At 33.9% G+C, this 23294-nt stretch overlaps 1 protein-coding gene across 1 annotated transcript in view; it reads right to left on the bottom strand.

The window, feature by feature from the left end:
• Positions 1–23294, bottom strand: part of LOC118197542 (pre-mRNA splicing regulator USH1G-like) — a 205154-nt gene that overhangs the window by 181072 nt on the left and 788 nt on the right. The window lies entirely within an intron of this gene.

A 23294-nucleotide genomic window follows, 5' to 3' on the forward strand; every position in this document is an offset into this window, starting at 1 on the left:
AATCTATCGTGACCTGAAAAGATCTGACAAAGGTCTTTATCGATTATGGTTTTCATTTTTTCCGAAGATTTCAATGTTTTCCATGTAGTCCTTTCTATGGTCTGAATCTTTCCATTTTTTATTCCATTCTTTATATACATTTAGATCCATTTTCCTTATTGCTTTCCGTTTAGATCCTCGATAATCTATTCTTTCTATAATTATCTCCGTAGCAACTTCTTTTGCAAGTACTTCCGCCTGCTCGTTTCCCTCATATCCAACGTGCGCTTTACCCAAGAAAATTTTATTTGATATTTTGTGGAAAGATTCCTACAGAATTCTCTCACTTCTTGAATATCAAACCTCGGCTTCTGTGCTGGAGAGGCTTTCTAATGCTAATAGGGAATTGGAATAAATCTGAATCCTTGGCAAGTTTCGTTTTATCCAATTCATCGCTAAGATGGCGGCTAATTTGTCTTGATAAACAGAGTTAAATTACTCGTTTATATTTTATATTTTTTATTTCACATCCATCAAAATACACAACAACAGCCAATCCAATTTCTTCTACAAGCCCGGAGCCATTCGTATATTTGTCAATCTCTCCTGTTGTTGGTGTCATATTAATATAAGGGATCTATATTCTCTCCGTTGGAAGAATTAAACTGTTATTTAGTCTTTCAAAGCCGCTTCTTGTTATAAAGTAATCTTCGTAGAGTTCTAAATAAAAAAATTTCGAAAAAGAATTTATAGGATAAGGAAAGGGGAGAAGCCCCGCCAGTACGCATAGCATCTTTGTGGAGATGGTTCTAAATGCTCGGGTTATGCACTTCTCTGTATTGTATGCTCGGGTCATCCACAGTTTCTCTGTATTGTATCTAATTTCATTCTTAGGCGTTGCAGCTCCGTTGCTTTGGTTCCCCATGCTCCAATACCAGTTGTGATCATTCGAATTCTAATGTTTTTACAGATTTTTCGTGCTGCATTACTTTTTCTTGCTAAAACGTCCATAAATTCATAGAAAAAATGAAGGATCATTTTTTCTATGAATGTAGTTGAAATGTTCTGTAAATGTTAATTTGTTGCCTATGATTACTCCCAGGTATTTAATGCTTGATACGAATTTTATTTTTGTTCCATTAGATAGGAGTCTCGAATTTCTTATGCGAGTTCCTCCTCTGGGATAGAATATTGCTGAAGTCTTGTCGAGATTAAATTCCAGGTTTTCTTCTCTCTTCCAACGACCCATCACTGTAACTATTTCCTGAAATTTCTTTTCTAGTTTTTCAAGTGAGACTTCTTTTATAAGTAGCATGAGATCGTCACCAAAACATATCATTTTTACGTCTTCTGCTAGGTCTTGGGAGATCAATTTATTCATGATCAGGTTCCAAATCAGAGGCGTGAAGGAACCTAAAAGAAGGAGTATTTTCTTCTTCCTTTCTGGCATGCCTTCGTGGTGTAACAATAGCACACACGGTGTGTATTCGAGAGGTCCAGAGCATTGCACATTTTTCATGTCTTCTGCTTCGAAAAACTTTATTACTCTACAAGCCATTAACAAAACATTCAGTGTGACAATAAACAGTTACTGACACAAAAATTAAATAGTTCACTAAGTAAAGCAATAAACCCAATTAGTATGCTGGAAAATGCTAAAACCGGCTAGAAATTGCTGTTGTAGACCGTAAACATGTCTTACACAATAATAGGAACTTTCATTTGCATTTGAGATAAATTCATGTACGCCATTATCCTCTTAAGAAAAGAGCTGCGGAAATATTAATTCCTTTGGCCGCTTTAATTCTTTTAAACGAGTATCCAATTCCAAATACTTTGCCACGCCACGAGTCGCCAAATTAGAGATCCACCCAAATGAAATAAGAAAAAAGAGGAAACAAAGAGTATCCTCCCCGTCCAGCGCCACCCTTAAAATGTATACTAGTTGATAGAGATAAGATGAAGATAAGAAACTTTGAGATTATTTATAATGATAACGGCAGCACAAAATTGGATAACGCATTTTCGATAAGTGATTAACTAACTACATAACCAATATTCTTCACAATAACAACGAAATACGGGACCATTATAAAAGATTCATTCATTTTCGAAACGCTATATATTCAAACGTATTACACGTACAAATATGAATGAAATATGAAAATAACCACAAACTCACCAGATTTGTGCAAGTTACCTGGATATGTTGCAGTTATAGTTGTTTTAGCAACTCGCTGATGATTCTAGGGATTTTGTCTTCCAACAGGACGAGACATCCCCTCACTGGAACATTTCCTTGATACCTGAAGAATGAACTTCCGCAACACTATATTGGGCGTGTTGATGAAGATGACCTCGCTTTTTTCCCTTGGCCTCCAAGTCACCTGATTTAACGTCTCATAACTTCTTCCTTTAGGAGAATATTAAGGGCCTTGTTTATGTACCCACAGTGCTTAAATTTCGCTGGAGCCCACCAGAGCCCGGCTCCGGTACTTCTCAATTTTTAAGATAAATTACAATTTTAGCCGGAGTGCACCGAAGCCCTAAATAAGATGAGCTCCGGAACTTCTTTTATAAAACTGAACCACAATTTAAAAGGGGGAATTTAGAATTCCTAACGTTTTAATTTAACAATAAGTAGACTTTGCAATACTTTATTACCCTAGAAATACGAACTCATGATAACATGAGACGTTCAAGTAAAGTCCCTTCATTCACATGCGGAAACCTTTCCCTTTAAGTAGGGCAAGAAATTTGGCGGAGTTTGTTTAGGAACGCGTAAATTTCTCGTCATGCCATCGTATCTTGTGTATTGTTATCGATGCTTACAGTTAGTTATCCTCGCAGGAAGGAAAATTTGTGTTCTTAAATGTGCGTTAAGTGACAGCGAGTACAAAAAGAGTGAAATACTGAGATAAACTGCTCAAGCTCGTCCTATACATCGTCTTCCCACAGTATCCACTAATGGGGGGAAGCGTAATCAGCAACTTTACATTCATCCTTAGGAGTCAGATTCAGGACTCATTTTACCCCTGACACACATCTGCTTGATGGTTATAAATATATGAGCAGAGATCCACGGTCAAAGAGAACGTTCTCTCTCACCAAGATTCCCCTCAGTTTTTGTTTCCACCCACTCATACCCTCATTTATTTTCGCCCTGGAATTTTCATCAGCTATGCTTTAAATATATTTAATTTTTGTGATGATAAAAGAACTCCCCCTCAGAGCTTAAATTGGGCCGAAGCCCAGGCTCCGGTGCTTCTTAGTTTTTGTAATTAATCATAATTCTAGCTGGAACGCACCGGAGCCCTGAATAAGAAGGCTGCGGCATTTCCTTTATGTAATTGAATAACAAATCTGTAGAAATTTTATCTCGAAAATCTTATTTTAACAATAAAATTATATTAAAAATCGCTTATTAATTCAATTTATATCTTTACATTTTATTTAATTTTAACTATTTAATTACTTCAATAAATAATAATTAATTACCTAATAATTATCAATGAATTTATAATTAGTTAATTATATAATAATTATTGATTAAATAACAAGTTTTAAACATTAATTAAATAGCTATTCATTAATTTGATATTAATTAAGTATTTAATTTTAAAATTATTAATGAGTTTAATAGTCATTTTATTTATTTATTTACTCTTGTTCCTCTTTGCTGACGGTTCCTCTTTGCTTTTCTAATCTTAGAAATTAAGCCCTGTGTACCCCACTAGTACAAGCATTAGAAGAGCTCAGGGAATGGATCAATGGATCAATACTGCGCTGATCACCACTAACAAGGAGATCTATAAAATGTGTGTAACGAATTCAACTATCGCCTGGGCGCGTGTAATATGACCCAGGGGGAGCACATGCAACATTTGAAGAGTGTGTAGAAAAGTTGATGAGTTTGGGGTCATTTTTCATATGTAACTTATATTTTTTTAATATATATAGGGTTTTAAAAATGAATGAATCCTGTATTTACCCATAAATTTTAGATATTTAACTTCGTATGAACTTTATAATCTTTTATAACCGAGGACATTCATGTCTGCTTTGAAAGCTGAATATCATTTATATTTATGATTTTATTAAAATAATCAGGACAATAAGAAACAATTATCTCAAAAAGAACAAAAGGGTAGTGAAACAGGTTACTTCTTCGTTTGCATATCTTTAATCATTTTGAGACTGTATGATATTCCACTTTGGAATGACGGATGTACTGTTTCGTGTTCTTACAAATGACAGCATGTTGTATAGTTTCCCTTTCGCAATTACGATGTACTCTCGATTATTCGGGTGAAGATTATCCGGTTTGCAAATTATCCGTGTCTGGGGGTGCCCACACGCACACCCAGCGCTGTCCTTGACAGTGTGTAAAAACAAATACTCGTAAGTCCGAACATGCTCTAAAAACCGTTAAATTACGTATTTAGGGTTTAGTTTGAATGATTATCTCAATTTGTTCTTTATGTGCATTCGAAGGCATCGTTGACTGTATTGGAAACCAAATACAGAATAGCAAAAACTTGGTCTAAAGTAAAATTAATAACACTAGTTCGATCAATGGAGAAAGATTCTTCCTAATAGAGAAATCGGGGATGTATCTAATTTTGAAGAAGTTGAGGCAATAACTGAAGTTACTTTCCAAAAAATTGAAAATTTTGAATTCTCCGAATAGGTCGATCGGGAAAACCGATGGCAATTCTAATGATCCAGACTTTCAGTCCCGAGTGATGCGGGTATCGTTTCAAATATCACAAGAACAGAAGAGGCAGAGAGTGATACTGAAAATACAAGAAGAAACAGAAAGTTACATTAGTTCCGAAACAATAATGACTTCTGTTGAAAATCTTTGGGAATTCGTCGAAAGATGGAATTCAAATACAGTGATGAAATAGCACTTCGAAAAATACGTAGAGAAATTCGACAAGTACTTAAACTTTCTCACAATAAAAAAACATTGATTTTTTTTAAAGAAGTAAACACATAAGATAACACATGAAACTTTAGCATTTGGATTATTCTTATTTTCTATTATCCGTAACCTGCTTCTTCGACATTAGCACGGATAACTGAGAGTACACTGTAATTTTGTATCAATTAACTTAAGAGGTATCTAAGTTATAGAACAGAGATTTCCCACTCATTTCCTGCATCACCTTTCTTAAAAGAATGGTTTTCTTCTTAGATTCCCTGAAATTTTTTACAAAATCAGCATAAATTTAGTTCAGAATTTTAAGGCCTTTTAGTTTGACCGATATATATCACAACACTGACAAGAAACGCAATAAATTCTCTAGGAATTAAAATCAGATATAGGAGTTTTAAGAATTGGATAAAGAATAAATTATTTCGATAGAATTCAATTCAGAAATGGGATTTTTGAGAATCGAACGATGAAACAATTTTTATAGAAGTGAATTAAATTAAAACCGGAGATGGGATTTTTAAGAATTGAACAACGAATTAAATTATCTTCATTGAATAAAGTTAAGAAATGAAAATCAGAGATAAGAGTTTCAGAATCGGACAATGAATTAAATAATTTTCATAGGATTTAATTCAGAAATGAAAATCAGAGATGGGATTTTTAAGAATACAGCAACAAATTAAATTAAATATTCATAATAAAATTTAATCCGTTAATAAAAATTAATTTTTTTTAATAAAATAAAATTCGTTTCTCGGGATGTCACTTGCAAGTAGAATTTTCCGTTATTTTTTTCAATGAGAGTGACAAATTAAAAATTTAATGGCATAAGAATACTCTTTGATCAACGTAAGAATAATCTTTTAATCTGATCAGAGTAGCAAAAATTACTTTTGGTAATCAGAGCAGCGCACTATAGCACTATAGTATCCCAGCGGCCAGAGTAAAGCTGCTCATACCTTTATAATGAAACTTCGTCCTTTTTTTTTTTTTTTCAGGTTACAAACTGATATTAAAATGAGTGCCGACGTCTTTATGCCGGGGTAACCTTATGAAAATTTCTACTTTTCAAACAATAATTAATTTACATAAAGGCCACAACGTTTATGACAGAGCGCACAGTGATATATAGCGATTACAAATAAGTATCCCGATTCATGAAGCTACCGTAAAATTCCTTGTAACAAGTATCCGATTCACTGGCAATATCAAAATAACGAGACTTTTGAAAGTCCAAATTCAAAACCGAAATTTAAACATTTAAACCTATGAGATTATTTATATATATATGTCATGATTTAAAACTTCGTAGATGAAAACATTGGAACTTTTAACAGCTTTCGATATTGCACAGATGGCCGAGAAGAGCGTATAGAGGCATGAAGGAAGGACTGAGTGGAAAAGCATGATGACGCATTTAGCACAACTGAGCTTGAAGAGTTGAAGTATCACGATCTTTATGTTTTTACGTATATCGAATCATCCTTTTTGCAGACACGATATCTCTTAATTATATTAGAATACAATAAGTTCCATTTTAAAGTACGACGATATCTTAGGCAAATAAGCAGCAGCATGGAAAAGTAGCGTGTTGCCAACACGAAAGCGTAAGCGAAAGAGAACGCAGCAGTTCAAAGGAAGACGGGAGGAAGTTGATAGTTTCATTTCGAGTTACAGAAAATTTTGGTTTACAATTAATTTGATTGGACAAGAGGCATCCGCATTAAAACGTTACGTAACATAGAAAAGTCTGAAATTTGGGAGAACAGATGAATTGAGGGGGAGAACTTTTTTTTTTTTTTTTTTTTTTTTTTTTTTTTTTTTTTTTTACACAGCTATCGTATTTTGTTATATCTTACACACACACACACACACACACATATATATATATATATATATAATTTATGTTTCTGACGCCCAGCATAAGAAGCCTCATCCAACCAATGAATTGACGTATCCAGAATATAAAGGTGAACTGACCGATATATATCACAACACTGACAAGAAATGCAATAAATTCCCTAAGAATTAAAATCAGATATAGGAGTTTTAAGAATTGGACAAAGAATAAATTATTTCAATAGAATTCAATTCAGAAATGGGATTTTTGAGAATCGAACAATGAAACAATTTTTATAGAAGTGAATTAAATGAAAATCGGAGATGGGATTTTTAAGAATTGAACAATGAATTAAATTATCTTCATTGAACAAAGTTAAGAAATGAAAATCAGAGATAGGAGTTTAAGAATCGGACAATGACAACTGGGAATCCCTTTTAATGAACTTTTAAAGTGGTGTTTTAACTTTTAATGAACTTTTAAAGTGGTATCCATGACTTTCAGAATCACTTCCTATTAGAAGACACCAGATTTGGTTTGTCTCATGTTCGGAAAAGTGTAAGGAATATGACGCTTCTGTTGGCGTAAATCATGGTTATGATTATGTCCATATATGACGAAGTGAAGAGAAGGTGGAAGTGAAGCGATGAAGCGGAGGTTAGTGAAAAGGTGGTACAAGCTTGGATGGATGCAGACATATCTGTTCCCGTTTGACTCTCTCAAGATGATGAGAACAATTGCACGTACACTCAGAAAGAAGAGTACTTTTCCGTTTTTCCGTTACACTTGCTATACTTTATGGTGCCTGTGAAGGAGAGACAAAACACCGTGTTTTTCAGTTGTAAACAACTTTCAAACTTATAAACAACTGAATAATTCATACAGGGAACATATTTATTCTTAATTACAGTTATTGGTTCTCGGCGTGTGTTAGGCCAAAAGCGTGCCAAGTGCATAACGGAAAAGTACCGAAAGGGTAAGATTAGGAGAAGGGAGAAAAGGATGAAGATAAAGACGACAGTCAAGAAAGTTATGTAGATACCAGCTAGCAGACCTTCATAAGATTTGCTGATATATGTTCATCCATGTTAGAATATGATATATTATGAAGCTTTACTGTACACATAGCGAATTTTTTTAATTACGACGACAACTTTGTGAGTAGGCAGAGATATTTGAAATTTTACGCCACCATACTAGAAATTTAATAAATTCGTAACTGTGACAATTAATACGGTAGTTTCAAAATGCGTGTTTAAATTTTAAATAACTTTACGATTTTCGATGTTATTTATTTAATTACTATTTATTTATTTAATGTCATTTGCCTCCTTCTGAACAGTAACTAGTTGTTCGGCTAGTAGATATTTGTGTTACAGATCAACAAAGGGTGACGTGTATCGGTGACCGAAACAGATCGTCTTTTCTGTAAGGCAAGTAAGGGGAATTTGGATATGCCCACATTCCGAGTTCAGTTGTTCTAATTTGTCGATATGATAATTTTTAGTATCCATACCCAAGCCTCCCTTCATAAATGTGCTAACCTTAACTTTGATGGGACCTATTTGCATATTAGACTGTTCGCCTAACGTCGGAAAATTACCTCCATAGGTATAGGTAGACATATCGATCTGCGTCCTTCTCTCATGACAACAGGAGCATACAGTAGCTACAACATGTTGATCTCTTTTAAATATTATTTTAAGATATATTCTTCTGTGGGTGGGACGAGGTACTACGAAAATGAACCTTATAGTTCTTAGGGTTCCGTGAGTCAACAAAGTTTGAAAATTAGTATAAAACTGTCAGATTTGTTGGGGTAGAAAATTCTCAGTTTGAGGCTTTGTTAACATTAGAGTGCATACACCTATTAAGAGATAAATATTGCGAAGAGGGAAAAAAAGTTCCAGTAGTAGTGCTCTTTTTCCAGTGTCTTGGTCCAACTGCAGTAGTAGGCCAGTAGGTTTCGCCGACGGAATTAACACAACAAAACCTCATTATACGACCGCGGGACAGAATCAAAAGAGTACCCCTACGCGCATCTTTGAACACGAGGGCGGCACCCATACGTTTTTTCCTCCCTCATGTTTTGCTTTGTTGGGTACTTTCTTTGTCAGTGGGGCATTAACAGAAGCTAACTAAAGAAGGTTAATTCTGTAAAAAGGAAATTTCAGCCGATTCTTTTTTACTTTTCTTCCTCTGTTTTCTCACAGCATTGTCTCGCTCTAGTATCTTCAACTGCAGCGCCTTTCGAAAGATCTCGTTTTTAAGAGAGAAGTCGACAAGAGAGAAAGAAAAAAAAAGGAAAACAATGGGATAAAGCAAATCCTGTTCCAGGCTCCAGGTCCTAAAAAGTCGTTTCTTCTTCTATGGCAGCGACGGCGCCGTAGATGTCGAATGTCACGCAAGTGAGAGCGACAAATGATGCTTGCCTAACATTCAAGTTTTATGCGTTAGTGAAGTACAATTTGCTGCAAGACATAATCTGTAAATTTCTCATTTATGCTTGAAGACGTAATGCTACATGTTGTTTTACACTGTACCGCTTATGGAAAGAAGAAAGCTGAGGTAACTTCATCTCTTTTTAACCAACTACGATAAAACAACAAAGTCTTAAACACAGTATTCCTCGCGTCTTTTTCATCTTTAGCTTTTTAGCACTAGGTCTGTCTGAAAAATTTTAAAAATATTTGCGTAATTTTCCCTTTCCCCAGTGCGTTCAGAAGACAAACTTCCCTAAATTTTAAAATGGCTTAGTCTACGATCAGTTATAAGGTTATCTTTTCTTTCCTTTCCGCGTGCCTTCCACATATATGTAATTGGATCGGAAGGTTCGGCGTTCGAATCCTGGCGAGAGTCCTCTGCTTCAAGAAACCTAATGAGATGCCCGAAATTAACGACAATATGGACGAAAACTCGTCACTAACAGGATCTGGCAAAGGGGGGGTCCTCTCACTCTCAGTCGCTCTTTAAAAGGAGAAGTGTATAAGGGATTTTTTCTATCCTTTCCACATGCCTTCCTGGTGTAACTGGATAGCAAGTCCGGCTAGCATCAGGAAGTTCGGCAAAGGCACTGCACACTTTTTAATTCTCCCGGATCGATAAACCTAATGGCTCTACACATTAACGAAGACAAAGCCTCGAAAACTGCTAGCGAAGGTCACGCCGGATCTTTCCCTTCCAAATGTTTCCAACTTTATGCCAGACTAATACGAAAACGGACCCATAACGGCGAAGCAAATACGAACTTATATCCGATCTATGATTTCTCAGAGCCCATTCGTATTCTCTAATTACAGTAAGACTCCGCTTAACGCTGTTTCATTTAGCGCTGTTTCGGTTTAGCGCTCTTTTATTTCAACACGGGGATTCTCCGAAATTATGCGCAGCGCTAGGTTTCCAAATAACATATCCGAAACAGTGTAGTTGTGTTTCTTGCTTGGTTCTCGCATTTTTATCATTTGAAACATTTGTTGACATTATTGTAAGTTTAAATTTGTATAATACTTTAACGATTAATACAGTGACAAATATTATGATCTTTAGTTTTTATCATGGGTGATAATAAAAAACAAGAAAAGAAAGCAACCAGAAAAAGCATTTCACTGGAAACTTAAATGCAAGTGATTAGAAGATTAGATTCTGGTGAACGTCAATCTCAAATTAGTGCTGCATTGATTTTGGCAACTTCAACAATAAGGACAATTCTTAAGAATAAAGAAAAAATACTGTCATCGGCAACTGCAACTACGTCAAGCTCTGCAACTAGAATTACCCGTTCTAGAAATAACATTATACAGGAAATGGAAAAACGACTGTCTATATGGATTGACGACGAAATTGAACGCAATATGCCATTAAGCCAATCTATCATAATGCCTTCTTGACAAAAAGGCAGAAAATTGGAAACCCACAATAGACTGAATGATCTGACTGAGAATTTTATTTGTTTTTAAAAGTATATGCGTTTATATTGTTTTTATTTTTGTAAGAAATAAATGTTTGATTTTATTTTTATTAAAAAAAAACATTATTAAATTTAATGCCTAACCATTTTTTATCCGTCTTCCCCTAACCCCATTATTTACACTTAGCGCTGTTTCGCATTACGCTCTACTTCGATGGAACATATCCCCGCGTTAAGCGGGGTCTTACTGTATTTATGGACCATTCGAAGCGTAAAGAGTAACAGAGACAACGATAAGAAAGCACGAGACTGAAGTTACAAGGAAGTAGAAATCAAGATATCTTATAAGATATTGGGAATGTTAAGCGTACTATGTTTTTTATTGGAATGTAGGTTTGTTTTAAAGAAATAATATTGTGATAGTTAACAGTAGTTTATCGATGACTACTTTTCATTTGTTATGTTCTTACTGTAACTGCGTCTTTCGGAAAATAAATGATTCGCATAATTTTCCTTTCTCGATTTTTGACCGATTAAGTTAGGAAAAAAGGGGGAGAATGGGCCCGAAATGCCAGAGCATAATTTAGAAATTCAGTCATTCATAGTTATATTTGATATATTCTAATGGTTTCTCAGTTAATTTTCCATCACCTTTTTCATCTGGAAAATATGCCATACTTCATAAGAGTTCTTTGTTCGAGTAAAAAACAATGGTGATATTTTGAATCATGTTTCGGCAATATAAAAGACTGATGTAGACACAACATGACTTCCTTGTAAGGCTTATTAAATTATGCACATATTTTGCTTCATTTCATTTATTCCTCGAATAATTTTAACTTAACTAATCGATTCCTCAAGGCAAGTTGCAAATGGCATGATTTGCAATTTAATTTTGAAATTAAATATCACAGTCAACTTTTGCTGTACTGGTATCAAACTTCTCATAACATTATTTTTTCATAACGAGTATAAAACTCTCCCATATATAAACATAAGATCCGAAAGGCCGCATTTAAAGTTAGATTTCGTTTTTTCTCCAACTCTTAAATTTGGTAGTGCCCAAACATGAAAATTTTCGTCATTCACAGAACATCTACTTTTTTGATATTGTTGCGATAGGAAGAAAATAGCGAGGCAGCGTCTTAACGAGAACAGAGGTAGATGTAACATATGTACGTACCCATGTCACGGAAAAAAAAAACCATCTTGAATTCATTTCAATTATATTTAATCCGTTTTTGCAATAAAGAATCCTTTATTCTGTCCGTATGTAGAAACGTCACGGAAGGAAAAAAAAAAGTTAAAATGGATTCGGAAACAGCCAAAATGGATATTCCCGTTGAAATATTATAACCGAAATTTTGCGCGATTACAGTGGTGCCTTTACTTCGTACAAGGAAGTAAAATTTGTTTTTTATCCATCTGTGTTAAAAATTAACGCTATACAATACAGAACTAACATACTACAGAATAAACTTTATTTTGAAAAGATTAGAAATGGCAGAAAATTTCTCAAAAAGTATCACATCATTTAAAGATTTTCACGGAATTAATATGATGCGTGAAATTTACAAACTTCATTTACTAGCTTCTATTAAAGATTAATTTTAAAATATACCATTAAAGCATAAAATATTGTTAAACTGAAACTCATATCAACTGAATCTATTTTTTAATTTTCTATAATTTTTTTAATTCCTTTAAATTTTCTATTTGCAGTATTCATTTTTACTAATTTACAGATTTTTAATGTTTAAGTTTTCTTCTTGCTTTTTCAGCTGTAGAGACATAAGGTTATGTTGCAGCTGTAGAGACATAAGGTTATTTTGCAGCTGTACAGACATAAGGTTATTTTCAGCTGTAGAGACATAAGATATGTGAAAAATGTATAATGCCCTTGCCGGGGTTTGAGCCTGGACCTCCGGAATGCGCATTGAGTGTGCTGCCGTTACACCACGAAGGCATTTTGGAAGGAAGGAGAAAACCTTGTAAGAATTATGTTAATTTTATTAACAGTTAAATTTTAAGCTAAAGTTCCTTTCCTGTCAAATTCTTAACTTCAACTTACCACTTTCGGCCAGAACGTAGTTTTGGAATCTTGCTGAATATTGAATGAGGAGGAGCGCTATTTAAACCACGAAGTTACTTACCGAGTCAGAGAGAATCAGCGTTTCTGATTTACGCGCGTCTGCCTTTTCGGCCACTCTCTCTTTCAAAGCTGTTATTACGCTCGGCCGTACTCAGGCCCTTGCTAAGCTTCGTAGTCAAATAAGTTAAGGAGCCAACTCGTTTTGAACCTTGATAGCTTCGGCTATACTTCTTTAGTTAATCTTAGTTTTAGTTTAATTCTTAGTCTTTTAAGTTCAAGTCCAAGTGCGGGCTTCGCTTGTACACTCCCAGGCGGAGTTTTGTTAAATTTTAATTGGAATAATAAAGGGTTAGTTACCCTTCTATCTTGTTGTTTCTTGTCACCGAACGCAAGCGATTATTCGCTTATCAGTTCTTAGATTCTTCACTTCCAACATTAACTTAGAATTCCAAAGTGAGGAACTCTACAACCTTAAACAGTAAAATTTATTAGTTAATGTAAAAACATCCCAATCTTAAGCATTTTGTTTTTAATTTATATTTTAATTATCATTCCTTTTCTTTTATTTTAGGCTATAAGCCTTCCATTTTTATATACTTATATATATATATGTAAGATATAATAAAATATGATAGCTGTTTCAAAATATAATTGATGATCTCAAAATTAACATTCTAAATTTGATGATCTACCCCTAAATTCATCTCTTCTCACAGGTTCCAGAGTTTTCTATCTTACGTAACGTTTTAATGCAGATACCTCTTGTCCAATCAAATTAATTCTAAACCAAAACTCTGAACTGAAACTTTCCCACTCCCAGCCTTCTTCCTATGAAAGTACTATAACCTTCCCCTTTTTACCGCATAGCTTTCCTGCTGGCAAACCATGCTGCTGCTTACTTACTTAAGATGACGTCGTACTTCAAAATGGGAGTTATTCTATTCAAATATTATTAGGAAGTATCTTGTCTGAAAAAGGATTATTTGATATGCATGGAAAAAATAAAGATAGTGATTTTTTAAGATATGTTGTGCTAAATTGCGTCATCATACTTTCCACTCTGCCACCTTCAAACTACAGTTTCATTACATATATATATATATATATATATATATATATATATATTCGTTTTTCCCGACTGGGATATTTTTCAAAATTTGCAATTTTTGATTGCCTAGAGAAATCAGTTAATTAAGTTAGCATAATTCAAAGAAATAAGTTTAAACGAAGTTGCGGCAAAACGTGTGCATAATTTAATAGGCCGTACAAGGAAGTTAAGCGGCGCTACATCAGATATTTTAAATAATACATTCTTAAAATCTTACAATCTTAAAAGTGATTCGGACACAAAAAATTTACTGATAAAAAGTGAATTTCGAGCCTAATAGCAGCTTTCTGTGCTGAAAAGGTGCCGATACCTTTTTTTAAATTTCCCGAGCGGTTAGATGAGTTCGATTTGCCCCTGCTAGGGTCAACATAAATAAATCACAAATTAAATCCATTAAATAAAAGAAAATTAATGGAAATCGAACAATTGAGAAATAAGTGGAATAATTTTTTTTTTTTTTTAAAAAAGAAAAGAATGGAACGTTTCTTTCGGAAATAAAGCATGTGTGCCGAAAATTCGACACAAGTGGAGCAATCCGACTATTTTTGTGTCCTCGGAGCCAAACACTTTTTGTTGGTTTCATTCGCTCACCTCAAGAGCGGGAAAGTTCAGAATGCGACGGCCCGTGACTTTGAAAACAGACTGCAGAGAGAAAAGAATGGTAGATAAATACGAGACAGACAAAGCCAATAAAAATCCACCAGCAATCGAAAGAAGCGTGATCATCGGCGGACGGAATGATGGCAGATGGATGTGCGTGAGGATACCAGATAAACAGACACGAGGCGCCTTTCGCGAGAAATGTGATCTAAATGCACTTCATTAGGATGTACGAATTAGAAAAAAAAGAATGGGATTCGTAAATTGTAACTGGCTGGGTTTATTAAGATTGCCTGATCGAGGCGAATGAATTTGTGGACGTAAATTGAGGTTTTTCTAATTCGAAATCTAAATATAAAAGTAGAACATATCTTGCGTAAAAGAATACCATGAATCTCGTCGAGTGAATAGCACGCAGGAAGCTTTACAGTAAACCCTTACCCAAAGCGGGAGTTACATCATTAATGCATTGTAGGTACTACGAAACTGCGTTCGGCAAACTTAACTTTCCATAGAAAAAAAAAACGGGTTAGGTATAATTCAGATTAAGAAAGTGTGTATCATCTATATAAACTTAACTATTATTGTAACTGAAAGGGTCCCCCGGGGGTTGACCCAGGCGAATGCCTGGGAAGTACTTGTTAGGATCTGTACCTAGGCAGTCTCAACCGCGGGGGTATACTAACAGACTTCACAGAAGGCCTGAGGGCTCTCGGGACAGAGTAAGGCTCGGCAGGGACCGTACTGGTACTGCCTTGCCTGCCCCTGCTCTGTGGAGTCGCAACATGGTAGATTGTAAGAAGTGCGGGGCGGTACTCAATTCCGAGAGGCCTTTGATGCCAGGATGAGAGCCGTCCCGTCACAACGAGTTGTAACTGAAAGGGAAGAATTAAACAAATGTTAATCGACAGGATTTCTATTACTGTGTAAAAAGTAGGTATATGATACAATTATTATTATTTTTTTTTAAATAGGTAGTTGTTTTTACTAGGACAACGACTCACGCTATTCATTTCACGGAAATGACTATAGAGTTTTTCAATACCCTCTCATAAAATGTCCTCTTATTTCTTCATTTGGGTCAAGCTCCATTTGCTTAAACTAAAAAATCAGACAGTTTCTGTGCTTTTCTAACAATTCGTTCAACATCTTCTACGTTAAAGGCTCTTCTTCACTATCGCCGCTTTAATCGTCGGCTGTTATAAGATCATCCAATTCTTCATTTGTCATTTCACTGTCTTCATTCTCGACTAATTCTTTCAAGTTCCCTTTATCCACATGAATATCCTTCGCGATATAATGCTTCTGTAGTCTGTGGATTTCCTTGGCTTCATTTTCAGTCGATGGAAATTCTTTAAAACTGCTATCGATTTCTGGATAACGCCGATGTCAGCAAGCATTCATTGTTGATGAATTCACTTGTTCCCATGCGAGTTTAATCATCTCTATGCAGTGTCTTATATTGAATTGCTTCCAAAACGCCATTAATGTGTCGTGTTTCCCTTCGTGTAGTGCTTTATTTGCAGAGATGTAAACATGCCTGACTTAATAGGTTTTAAATCTTTTTATGGTTTCTTGAACCACTGGTTGGATCAAGGAAGGGGAGTTCGGAGGGAGGAATAAAACTTCTACATTTGGGATGCACAATGCCGTGTCCTGGACCATGATTGAGGAAAAGGAGAACTGTTAAGTTCAGGTTTTGCTGTTGTAGGTAATGTTTGACTTCTTTAATGAATGAATTTTCAAACCAGTCGTTAAAGAGGACTATCGACCGACGCTCTGCAGCGACCGCGTATAGCTCTGCAGCGTACCGCGTATAATTGAAATTCTCGAGGTTGTACAAATTCAGTGGAGACAAGAAAACACGTATACCCAAATTCATGCTCCGCCAAGTCGGATTTAAGCAAGGGCTTATTGTACACGACAGCTTTAATCATAAGCGTCATTTTCCATTTTCCTTATAGAAGAGCGAGCGCAAGCAACCGTTATTTACTTTTAAGTATATCGTTTTATTATTTCCGTTTATATATATCTAACAAGTAGAATATCATATGTTAATTAACCAGTTATTATGATTTCGTTCTTTACAATAATTTCTTATTTCCGTTTGCCTCACCAGAATGCAAATTATTTTAACATGCATTTAAGCTGAAAGTTTTGAATCTTTTTTTCAGAGATTCCGGCAATCGCGTCTGCTGCTAATACTTCCGCCGTCTGCTTAAAAGTGATATTCTGGTTTTATTCTCGCTAGCCAATGTTTTAAATATGGCGCCGTAAAATATTCTGAGCCAACTCATTCTATTTAAAGTGTAGTCTTAGACTATGTTACCAGCATTTAAATTTAATTGTCTGTTATTCTTTAATTTAAATTGCTATAACTGGTGGCTTCGTCTGTAGCACTGAGTTGTGCATTTATGTTCAATTTAACACTAAAATATAAAGGTTATTTTAAATCTTCTTCTGCATCCTGTGGGTTGTGTGAAATAGCGATAACTCTCTATCTGTCTAGTAGGTCTGCAGGACTTTAGCTTCCTTTTACAATAGCAACCTACAAGATTATCACATATAGTGTTTCACTGTAAAATTGGTTATAAAATAAAGTTGTACCTCGTTATGCTGGAAACAGAAAAACGCGAAAATTAAAGTTAATGAGATTTTGAAAGGCACTAGCAAAAGAATGTCCTGCGTAATGGAAGCGACCAAAGGATGGAATTATTAGTCTCGTACTACGAACCGATCCACCAGCGGCCGAGCGGTGAAGTCTCTGAACACTAGTAGTTTGACATGAGATCGTTTTCATGCGAACAAGTTGACTGAATGAGGGTTTTCGTGGTTTCCCCCTTGTGTAACGTAAATATGAACAGGTCTCTTAGATAGTCTTTCACGAAGGCATCCCTTCCCTTAGGCACATAGCCCACGTATGCTTTGCTATAATGAAGTAAACTAAACAAAACGTAGTAGATATGAACCGCATGCGAATATCGTCGTCGCATATTAAAAGCTGAACTCAGTTTTACTTGACTGGTTCATTCGCAGCAATGTAGACAGTATATAAAGCAAAATTATGAATCGGAAATTGAAATCTTGTAAATCATTACTTTCTAAATGGAAAGGAGACTCCAGACAAATACCTGAAAAAGGTACGTACTGTTTCTAATGTTTCAAAATTAAGTCATTGGTAACAAAAGAAAATCCACCGACGCCAAAAACGAGTTGCAAAATTTTTAGTTACATTTGTAGTAACAATAAGTACAATAATAGCAAACCAAGATTTACAACTTAGAAAAGCAAAACAACATAATGTTCACCAGCTTTTACCGAGACATGCGGCTCAACGCGGAACAATTTGTAGAAGCCTGTACCGAAACTATTTAGCAGAAGATAAATGGAGTACATTGTGACCCTCATTGAAGAATGGGCTTAGTTAAATGATTAAAAATTTGATTTTTTAAAAATTTATAAAGCTTTCAGATTTTATATTATGCCCAAAGAGGCGTCTTTAAACGTTTTGTATGTTACCTTAATTTATTAAATATTATGTTCTTCGCATTTAAACCATAAAATTCAATTCAACAGCAATATCCCAAAATATTTAAAAAGAGCATACCTTTAGAATTTCCGATACAGTATTGTGCGCTGGGGATTTTTTTTTTAAACAATATTGCCACTGCTTGTTTGAAATCATTGAGTTTGTTAATCAATAATTCGTTAAAGTTTCGCAAAATACGAAATAGATAATAAATAACTTCCAAATTTGGGCTTCCAGCTGCCCATATTCGAGTGGAGGACTACGTTATTCAAAATTTAATGTCTGTAGGTAACTTTTTTTTACAATGCTAAAAACATACATACATTCATGCAGATTCTTCATTATTTAATTTCTTTATATATATATTGCAGGGCTCTAATATTTGGTGGAAACAATTTGAAAAGAGAAACGACGTTTTATATTAGACGACGCAAAATGCCAAGAGGAAATTAATAGCCTTTGTGTGCAGATTGCCCCTTTGGGATAAAAAGTCCTGTTTATTAACGAAAACGAAGAGAAAAAAATGCACGAACAACGAAATCTTTCTCAAAATGTGTAAACGCCCTCTGTACTTAATTTATTTTTTAGCTGTCTAAAACTTCTCCTAACATTTGGTAGCTTTTGGCGGAATGGTTAAATCCAAAAACCACCAGTAGTTCTTCCTGAATTCTCCACTCTGTAGAAGAATAGACATAGAGCCAGTTTCCCTTAGAAAGTTCTTCACGAAAATGTCCTTTATCATAGGCGAAAAGATCTTTCATGCTTTCTATACATAGCAAATTCATTACCGCAATTACTTTTACTGTATTCATTACTCGTACAGTGTCTCAGCCTCTATTATTTCAAACGATATACATATTAGGATTATATTATTGTCTTTTTCATCCAGTCTCTGGTTTTACGACATTGTTAAGCAAATTGTTCCCAATTAGTTTTGCAAAGAAATTTTAAAAACTAGCAATTTTATCTTCATACTCAAATTACAGTCTAGTTCTTGAAATAGTTTTAAACTAAACAGTTTTTATAGCTGTTAATTAATCTCCATAAATTTATGGCATAGACATAAAATTATACACAGCAGGTGCCGCTTAGTGTGATCGCGGTTAATGTATACTGCTATCGATTTGCTGGGGCCCGGCCCGTTTGTGATCAACAATTCGGTTAATATTATTTTAAAGTATTATTAGGATAATTTTTTTTTATTGAAGCAGAATCGCCAAATAAGAGAAAAAGTCGCCAAATATGTTCAAAATAAATTGTGCCTCCTTGATAAAAATTGCTAAGTGTGAGGAAAATGTCACTAAGTAAAGGATCATGCCACCAAAAAGCTTGTTTTCGATTTTAGTCAGGTATTTAAAATTTGTCAAAAAAGCAACCTTTGTTTGGCTTGGATTTTGAATAATTGTATCGATTTTGACGGTGATCAGGCACAGGTCCCCTCTTGTTCAAGAGAAAAAAAGAAAAATATGCAGATTCTTTTCAAAAAAAAAAAATATCCCCTGAAAACGTCTACATCAAATAGGCTTATGTAAAATTTTACACTTGGATATTCTCTTCCAAGTGAATGAGGATTGCCCTCAGAATAATAAGATTAGGGATATAGTATCAGTCAAATAATTTCCAGAAATGTTACGAATAGTTCATTAATGAACTGTTCCGTTTAAGTTATTATGAACATTTCGTAAACAAATTTTTGTATTTCTCTAAAATTCCGTGAAATTATTTCTTGTTGCATTTACATTCTATTAGATTTATTGGAGGTATTCTATTAGTATTTTGAAGGAATTTTTTCCCATGTTTTAATATTATTAAAACAGTCGTAGACAAACGTGACCACAATTAAGCAGCGCCTATTGTACTATTATAGGTTTCGTAATAGAATTTGAAATTTATTTCATGCCACAACTGTGCTATAAAAAATGACTTAGTGCTATAATATATTCGATGGCATCTATGCATTGTTTACTTTATCTGTCTTACTATATCCTTCAGACTTACTGTACACAATAAATTATACAGTAAGACAGATTCCTTTATTAAGTCTTACCGCATCATTGTGTTCCAAGAAATTAACAATTCGGTTAATATTATTTTAAATTAATTAAGTTCCAAATTTTTATTTTAAAAAAGGTATCTTAAAATGGCGATCAGAATTTTTTCAAACAATTTAAGTAGTTTAAAATATACTTCTCACTCACCTTTTCTATATAAAAAATGCAATAATGTAATAGCTAGATTACTGAGTGAACAGGGAAATATATAGAACTTCGAATAATTGCTCACTCTAAATTTGATTTTACTGATATTAAAAGCAGAAGAATAGACTGAGCAGTTACACTGGGGCCCGATTATTATCTGAGGTAATAATGATCAGATTGTTAGCTTGCATAGTTGAAAACGCAGAAGTCTTAAACCATAAGGGATTAAAAATATACGGATACAGTTTACGCCGCTTGTTGATCTCGGTTAATGTTATCAAATTCGGATATTATTCGGATATCATTATCAAAATGTTATACAATGAATTTTCAAATCGAAATAAGGTCAAAATAAATTTTAAAAACTGCAAATGACTGAAAAATATCACAAACAGTATTAACTGCTCCGTTTCCGTTTCAGTCAACCATTTAAAATCAGCCAAAAAGAAAGCAACCTTTTTGTTTATTTTAAAACAGATTTGTAATAATTTTGTTGATTTCAATAACCAATAACGATCAGATACAGATCTCTCTTCTTCTGACAGACGTTATTTCTTGTGTCACAAATTCTTCTCGAGTTAAGTAAGCAGTTTATGATTGTCATAGGATTCTCTTACATTAGGGAAATTAAAATTAAGAACATTTAAAAAATGGGCTTTACGTTTTAAACATTAATTAGTTAAAACATAACAAAATCTTTCTCAAAATGTGTAAACGCCCGCTGTACTTAATTTATAATTTTATACAAGAGGGGGAGGGCGCATTTTGAAGGATGGCATTAGCATGAAACATTATTTGATAGAGGTTAGAAACATGGATCATCGAAGACGGTGAAAAATAATTAAATTCTAAATTGCGATGCAGAATTAAATTAAGAATTAAAGAATTTTTACTCTAAAGTATTCAAAGAAATCACCACTAGATTTCAACAGCTGCATACTTACTTACCTTATACCTTAGCTTTTCGTTAATAAGGGTTTTCTGAAAGAAATCGAAGCACATCATGTAAAAAACTTTCTGAAGAACGGAAAGATGAAACGGTGAATTTCCTATAAATGCTGAATAAGAAACGCGTTTCGAGTGTTAAGATTAGGGGTACTCATTGGTCAAATCATTTCCAGATTTATTAGATTTCGTAAATCTACTTTAGCAGACAATCCACAACTTTTTTCATAGTTGAATTGCTGTGAAAATAAATTTTTCTATGTTTTTACATATAATTGCCTTAAATTAGTAAAATTCTATTGCTGATTTGAAGGATATTTTTTCTCATCGTTAGTTAATATTATCAACATCGCCGTCAAGAAATGTGATCACATTAAATGGAGTGTACTGTGTGTTATTACTATATTAAATTTTAAACCAACTTAGTAAGCGAATTTCATGATATACATAAACAAAGAATAAATCTCTTTTCACGCTTTAGTAAATTTCATGTCATGCATGCGAAAGAGAGAAACACATACATACTACCATTTTGTAACTTCTTTTCACATCATAGTGAATTTTACGTTAAAAAGAGAAGCAAAGAAAATTAGACACACTCACATTTTAGTGGCCTATTAGTAATCATACAGCTAATGCATACTATAATTTTGAGAATAAATATGCATACCGTTGTAGTGATATTTTATTATGAATGTTGTTTTTTTTTTTCTCACATTGATTTTAAATACAAAAAGAAAGGAAAAAAAATATGAAAAGGTTCAGATTTTGTAGCGTTGCACAAAAAGGCTCTTTTGAAGTTTATTATGGTTTGTCAGTATAGATCATAGGCCCAAAAGAAAGAGCGAAACATATATTAGAGGATAAGTGATGAATAGACATTTAAATGAGTATAAGAACGTTTTATATATACCGTGTATTTGAAAAGTGAAAAAGTATATAACGTCATTCTACAGAAATATCGCAAGTTTCGAATTAGATGTATCACGAATTAAATGCTCTTTCATTTAAATCAGTCAGATACAAAACTAATAATAACAATAATAATAAAAAGTCTGAAAGCTTTCAGATTTTATAATGCACCCGAAGGGGCTTTTTTTTTTTTTTTTTTTTTTTTTTTTTTTTTTTTTTTTTTTTTACGTTTTGTGTGTTACCTTTATTTATTAAATATCATGTTCTTCGCACTTAAACCACATAAAATTCAATTCAATAGCAATATCACAAAATATTTAAAAACAGCCTATATTTAGAATTTCCGATAGACAATCTCGCGCGCTGGAGATAAAAATGTTTTTTTTTTATCGTACAGTGTTGCCATTGCTTGCTTTGAAATAGTTCAGTCTCTTAATAAAAGATTCGTTAAAGTTTCACAAAATATGAAATAGGTAATAAAACAAATTCGAAATTCAAAATTCGGGTTTCCATGTTTGGGTGGAATGGTGCTCATGTTTGGGTGGAAGACTACGTTATTCAAAATTTGATGCCTGTAGGTACCATTGTTTTAACAGAATACGAGAAACATACATACATTCATGCAGATTTTTCATTATTTAATATCTTTAAATACAATACGGAGCGATAATATTGGGTGGCAACAATTTAAAAAGTGATTCGTCGTTTAAAGTGAAACGCCACAAAATGCCGTTTTGAGACCAATAGTGCTTTTGGGCTACTGCTCCTTTGAGCTAATGACATTCTTAAAAATTGCGTCTATAGCTTTTTAATAGCTTAGTTTGTTAATCCATAACAGAGAGATTCAGTTTGAATGATAACTATGTTATATTTTGCCGAAAAGTGAAACAACGCATTGAGAGTGGCAGACATTTAAAGGGAATCTATCCAAAATGGTTTTTCGAGAAAAAGCGGGTAGAAAGAAAACTTTATTTAATTTAAAATTAGCAAATTCTTTAATATTAAATGAGAGTAATACTTAAACAACACAAATACATAGTTTTCTGCAAATGAACAAAATAAATTTTAGTATATGTAGATATTTTAGTATGAGTAGTATACCAGTGCCCAGCTAAAGGAGGGGGGAAGCGGTCGGTCCGCCGTTTTAGGGGTGATATTTGCATGAAACATTATTGTACAGAGATTAGTAAGGTAGATCATCGAGAAAGCTGAAGAATAATTAAATTCTAAATTGCAATACGT

This window comes from Stegodyphus dumicola, chromosome 2 (assembly GCF_044657685.1).
Source record: "Stegodyphus dumicola isolate Sdum_Otavi_A_Nest chromosome 2, ASM4465768v1".
Taxonomy (NCBI): Eukaryota; Metazoa; Arthropoda; class Arachnida; order Araneae; family Eresidae; genus Stegodyphus; species Stegodyphus dumicola.